Raw genomic sequence first — 6,179 nt, 5'->3', positions numbered from 1 at the left:
TTGGGTCCGGTCATGGGGCCTGAACTCTGGGCCTGGGCGCTGTCCCTCAGCTCTTCAGCTCAAGGCTAGCGCTCTACCACTTGAGCCATAGCGCCACTTCCGGCTTTTTTCTTTTTGCTTATGTGGTGCTGAGGAATCGAACCCAGAGCCTCGAGCATGCAAGGTAAGCGCTCTACCACTGAGCCACCTTCCCAGCCCCAACTTTGCAGCTTTTCAGTGTCTTTTTTTTTTTTTGTCAGACGTGGGGCTTGAACACAGGGCCTCGGCACTGTCCCTGAACAATTTTTGCTGAAGGCTGCTTGCCCTTTGAGCCACAGCTCCTCCACCTCTGGTTTTCTGACGGTTAGATAAGAGTCTCATGGAGACTTTTCAGACCAGGCTGGCTTCCAATCACGATCCTCAGATCTCAGCCTTCTGAGTAGCTAGGATTACAGCCATGAGCCACTGGCATCCAGCTCAGTATCTAACGCCTTGCTTCTCCTTTCTTGATCTTGCTGTGTGCAAGAGTAACACCTACCTTTGACACATATAGATCTGGTTCTCTCAGACTCTTAAAGGAAACATTATTTATACCAGTCCATCGAGTCAGCTCAAAAATCATTCCCACCAAATACCTTCCAATATGTGAGAATCTGACCATGTCCCCAGTATTGGAACAACAAACAAGAGTGGATATTTTACCACTGGGGCCCTGACTTACCCCTGCATAGTCCACCCCTGGAGCCCTGCCTCACCCCTGCATAGTCCACCACTGGGGCTCTGCCTTACCCCTGCCTACTCCACCTCTGGGGCCCTGGATCACCCCTGCACAGTCTACCACTGGAGCTCTGCCTCACCCCTGCATAGTCTATTCCTGGAGCCTTGCCTCACCCCTGCACAGGCCACCACTGGGGCCCTGCCCTTACTCCTGCAGCACAGATTGTTGGTGGTAGTAGCATGTTCCTCCCTATAAGTAGCCTTATACAGGCTTTCCATTCAACACATCAGTTTATGAGTACAATGCATCTTGATCAAGGTCACACCTTCTGTCTTTCTCCCTCATTTCTTCCAACCCCACCCATCCACTCAGGTTACCTCATTAACACAAAACAGCTACATTAATATTCTTGGCACTCAAAAGGATTATACAACTCTTTTTTTAAATAAAAAAGGGCATGTAATCATATTAAAAATAACCAACCACTGTAAATGTGAAACTCACGGAAGAGGAAATACAAAGGTATGCTAACAACTAAACACTAATATATCCATAGAAAGAGGGAGTGAGCATTAAAGCAGGCTCACACACAATGTTTTGGCCCAGAATTTAACACATCGTTAACAATATGGCAATCTTTGGAGCCGGAGAGGGTTTGGAAAAGGTATAACTCTCATACATTGCTGGCCAGTGTAGTGGTTCAACATTCTGAAGACAATTCCTCAATTTATTGAATGTAATCAGAGATACTATCTGACAGAACAGTGCTGCTCCTAGAACACTGGCCTACTCAGATAACCAAAAGGACAGGAAATATATGCAATAATGTAAAGAAAACATGAAGAATGATCAGATATAGTCTTGCTCAGAAAACCAAAAAGGAGAAAAAGCTAGGTTTTTACTGAGCTTGGAGGTTAGCTCAGGGTTGGAACTGTAGCTTAAGTAGTAGGGCAACTGCCAATGAGTGAAAGCATCCGGTGATACTGAATTCACGTGCTGGTCTCAAAAACAAAAACGGTAGGGAACAGGCTAGCTCCAAACAATATGGTGTAACAATGTAAAAAATTGAATGCAATATTTAACAACTTGTCAGTCAGTAAGTAGTGGCCTTGATGATGCCTATAACTTATTGGCATGTATAAACGCAAAATAAAGGCATCAAGTATGTTTTATTACTTGCATTTAATAGGCATGAAATTTATTCCTAAGCCATTTAGTATATATACATGCATATTTTTTTTGCCAGTCTGGCCTGGGACTTGAACTCATAGCCTCAGCGTTATCCTTCTTTGTGCTCAAGGTTAACACTTTAACCACTTGACCTACAGTGCCACTTCTGACTTTTTGTGAGCAGTTTATTGGAAATAAGTCTCACAGACTTTCCTGCCTGGACTGGTTTTAAACTGTAATCCTCAGAGCTAAGCCACCTAAGTAGTTAAGATTACAGGTGAGAGCCACAAGCACTCAGCCTGTGAAAATTTTGCTGTTGTTGATGGTCATGGGCCTTGAACTCTGGGCTTGGGCACTGTCCCTGAGCTCTTCAGCTCAAGGCTAGCATTCTACCACTTGAGCCACAGCGCCACTTCTGGATTTCTGAGTGGTTTGTTGGAGATAAGTCTCATGGTCTTGCTGGGCACCAGTGGCTCACACCTGTCATCCTAGCTACTCAGGAGGCTGAGATCTGAGGATCGCAGTTCAAAGCCAGCCCGGGCAGGAAAGTCCATGAAACTCTTATCTCCAATAAACCACCAGAAAACCGGAAGTGGTGCTGTAGCTCAAGTGGTAGAGCGCTCACTTTGAGCTGAAGAGCTGAGGACAGGGTTCAGGCCCAGAGTTCAAGCCCACAACCGACAAGAAAAAAAAAAAGAGTCTCAAGGTCTTTCCTGCCTGGGCTAGATTTGAATTGTGATCCTCAGATCTCAGCCTCCTGAGTAGAGTTATGAGCCACCAGCGCCCAGCCCATAATATTTTTTTTGTATTTTTATTTTTACTAGTCCTAGGGCTTGAACTCAGGGCCTGAGCACTGTCTGAGAGGATCTCAGGCTAGGATTCTACCACTGGAACCATAGCACCACTTCCAGCTTTTTCTGTTTCTGTGGTACTGAGGAATTAAATCCAGAGATTCATGAATGCTAGGCAAGCACCCTACCAGTAAGCCACATTCCAGCCATAATCTTATTTTTAAATGGGTTTATGCATAATGTTATTTTTAAATGGGTAGAGGAGATTGTCCTGTACATATAACATAGGATAAGTAAAGGGGCACATTTCATATTTACAGAGTTTACAAAAAACAAGTTATAAATGCAGCCTGGTAGTATTGTGAAATTATATCAATTCTACATATGTACATATAATGAGGGCAGCTACATAAAATCTACTTAAACCACAGTAAACTATGGTCACACATAAAAACATCATAAAAGGAAGAAAAATTATCAAGCTGCACCAGGAAGATGGTATAGTTTCAGCAAAAATAAAGAACACACCAATCAATGTCCAAAGTCTGTTCATGATCAATGAGCCAAGGAGAGAAGTCCTACCTTCGACAGTGGCTTTCCCTGGTGGCAGTTCATTCCACCCACGTAGACCATGTTGGGCATCACAGGTTTGGGAAACTCCAAGACAAAGTCAGATCTCAACAACCAAATAGACACTTGGCGAAACAGGTCAGACACGGTGACTGGTGTTTGAAGAATTTCAGAGGCAGCTTCTGAGACAGGTTTGTAAAAGAGCGGACAAAACATTCGCTCTGCCAAGTGACTTATATAATTCCACACTCGCTCCTGGAAAGTCATGGCATCTGTGAGACTCAAGAGAGCTCTGGGAACATAAGAAGGGGGAGCCGGAGACTGAGCTCCTTCTTCAAGGTAATGACAAAATACTCCCCTAGAGAACAGTACAGATGGGAGTGCAAGATACTTGGCAACAATTAAGCCACACATGTCAAAAGGATCCAGAAACACTGCATCAAAAGAGCTCTCCTTTAGGAATTCTACTAATTCCTTGTCATTAAACAAACTCCTACAGTGTGAAAAAATCAACTGAAAAAATCCATAGGAAGAGCCATTTACTAAAGCAAAGATACCTTTTTCCTTCTTTTTCCACTGGGTGTCAATAAAAACCTTGAACTCCCGGTCCAAATCCTCCAGCGAGTGAGAAGTTGAGTACGTCTTCACTGTGAAGTTCAGTGCGCTTCCCAGCTGCCAACTCACCTCTGGCACAACAGTGACCACCTCATGCCCTCGGTGGATGAGTTTCTCCACCACAGAGCGCATGGAGAACCAGTGGCTGCCGTCCATGGGCACCACCAGCAGCTTGCCTGCCTGGGCAGAGCCTAAGGCCAGCAGCAGACATGCACACACAGGAAGGAGGGCAGGCAAGACTGCAGGAGCCATGGTGAGAGCAGCCAGGAGCAAGCCCCCTGTTTGGATACTGTGCTCCTAAAACACAGCAGGTGGAAGAACCGGTAGGGCAGAAAGCAGCAATGAAAAGAGAGTGCATTTTTATATCCATTGAACAATGTTACACCCAGTGGCAATGATTTACTCAGGGAAATAATTCATGAACTAATATCTCTCCAACACTTGCTGATACCTCTACTTGTATATTTTCCCGATTTTTTATGACCTTTGCCTTGGAGATAATCATACATAGCACTGCAATTTAAATACACAGATATAAGCAGTGATTTGGGTCCTGGAGAGCTCAGAGAGAGTAAAGAAAAGGAAGTTGGGACAAATTCTAGCCTTTTGGAATGTTTCCAGGAGTAATTATTGGATGTTATCTTCAAATTATACAACTTTCCTTGCTCAGAAACAAATATGCTTCCCAGCTTTAAAAGAACGTCTTCAGGTTCCTTATTCCCAGGCCTTCACTGGCAATGGACTTGCTCTTCACAGACACTGTCATGGACAGCCTTCCCTGTTTATTTGGGTCTACTTGTAGCACAGTACATGTTCCATTCCCAACCCTTCCAAGGCCTTCCTTCAGTGCTGGGAAAGCCTGACAACTCTCCTACTGGGACTCATCCAGGGCTTCCAAGGTATTGAGGGACGGAAAGGGGAACTGTTAGGAAGAGATAGAGAAAAAATTGGCAAACATAACACATGGTCAACAACGGTTTATTCTTCCCATAATGCCTCCAGCTACTGTTCAATGGCCTGGGTGTCCTCTCACCTAATCAAAGGAGCCAGCGTAGCACGAGCACAAGCTCTCAGGCAACTCAAAGTCCAAGGGAGGAGGAATGGGCAGAACCCTGTACTATAAAACCGTCCTCTGCAACTCTGATGAACTCCTCTCAGGCCCTCTCCTGCTGGAGACTTTCCTTACCTGCTTTCAAGCCTCTCCTTTCACTTTCAAATAAACTTAGTTTACCGTCACACTTTCCTGCCTTTGGCTTCTTTAATGAGTAGAGAAAATAAACCTGCCCTACACAGTATTCCTATGTTACAATCATCTTTATTATTATTTTTTATTTTTTTATATATCAGTGCTGAAGCTTGAACTCTGGGTCTGGGCCCTGTCCCTGAGCTGCTTTTGCTCAAAGTTACTGCTCTACCACTTAAGCTACATCTTTACTTTTGGCTTTTGGGTAGTTTACTGGAGATAAAAGTCTCATAGATTTTCCTGCCAGGGCTGGCTTGGGACTAAGAGTTACAGATCTCAGCCTCCTGAATAGGATTACAGGTTTGAGCCACCAGCAGCCTGCCTACAATCACCTTTTCTTTTTTTTTGGACATGGGGCTTGAACTCTGAGTGCTGTCCCTCAGCTCTTCAGCTCAAGGATAGCATTCTACCACTTGAGCTACAAGGCCACTTCCGGTTTTCTGATGGTTTATTGGAGATAAGAGTTTCCAGACTTTCCTTCCCAGGCTGGCTTTGAACCCTGATCCTCAGATCTCACCCTCCTGAGTAGCTAGGATTACAGGTGTGAGCCACCAGCAGCCTGCCTACAACCACCTTTTAAAAATTACTTTCCCTTAATAAATCCAGTGCATCAAGTAGTTATTCAGTTCAGGTTTTTCTGAGATTTTTTTTTGCAATGCTTTCTCTTTCCTTCATTATCCCATCTAGAGATTTGTCCTCTGGTGTGAGTTCACACAGTGACTCCCAGGACCCTCCTTGGATTGACTTGAGTTTCCTTCTCACATTCTTGGAGCCAATCCTTGACAGCCTCGTGTTCATAAACTTTCTGGCTTCTTTCTCCATCCACAGTACCCCCTCTACACTCTGTTCACAGCACATGTTCAAGAAATGTTCGTGGCCTTAGACTCAACTACACAGAGGCAGGTTTCTAGCAAGCTTTAGGTGAGGCCAGTGACACACCTTAGGGCACCTGAGGACCATTTAGTGAGCGATTCCTCAAGCAGCCACGGAAGGGCCTTGCTCCCGGTTAGGAGCACAGGATGGCCTTTTCCAGCGCATTTGCCACATCACGTCTTGTCCCTGTGACTGGGAACTTTCAGGAAAGTGTCTGTAT

The 6,179-nt window shown here is 44.8% G+C and overlaps 1 protein-coding gene and 1 pseudogene across 1 annotated transcript in view; both read right to left on the bottom strand.

The window, feature by feature from the left end:
* LOC105980109 (UDP-glucuronosyltransferase 1-7C-like) overlaps positions 1-6,179 on the bottom strand; it is a 178,603-nt gene that overhangs the window by 121,277 nt on the left and 51,147 nt on the right. The window lies entirely within an intron of this gene.
* Positions 1-6,179, bottom strand: part of LOC106001645 — a 29,317-nt pseudogene that overhangs the window by 978 nt on the left and 22,160 nt on the right.

The sequence above is a fragment of the Dipodomys ordii genome, unplaced genomic scaffold, assembly GCF_000151885.1.
Source record: "Dipodomys ordii isolate 6190 unplaced genomic scaffold, Dord_2.0 Scaffold1, whole genome shotgun sequence".
Classification (NCBI taxonomy): domain Eukaryota; kingdom Metazoa; phylum Chordata; class Mammalia; order Rodentia; family Heteromyidae; genus Dipodomys; species Dipodomys ordii.
The sequence above is the reverse complement of the archived record's forward strand: the minus strand, read 5'-3'. Positions and strand labels throughout refer to the sequence as shown.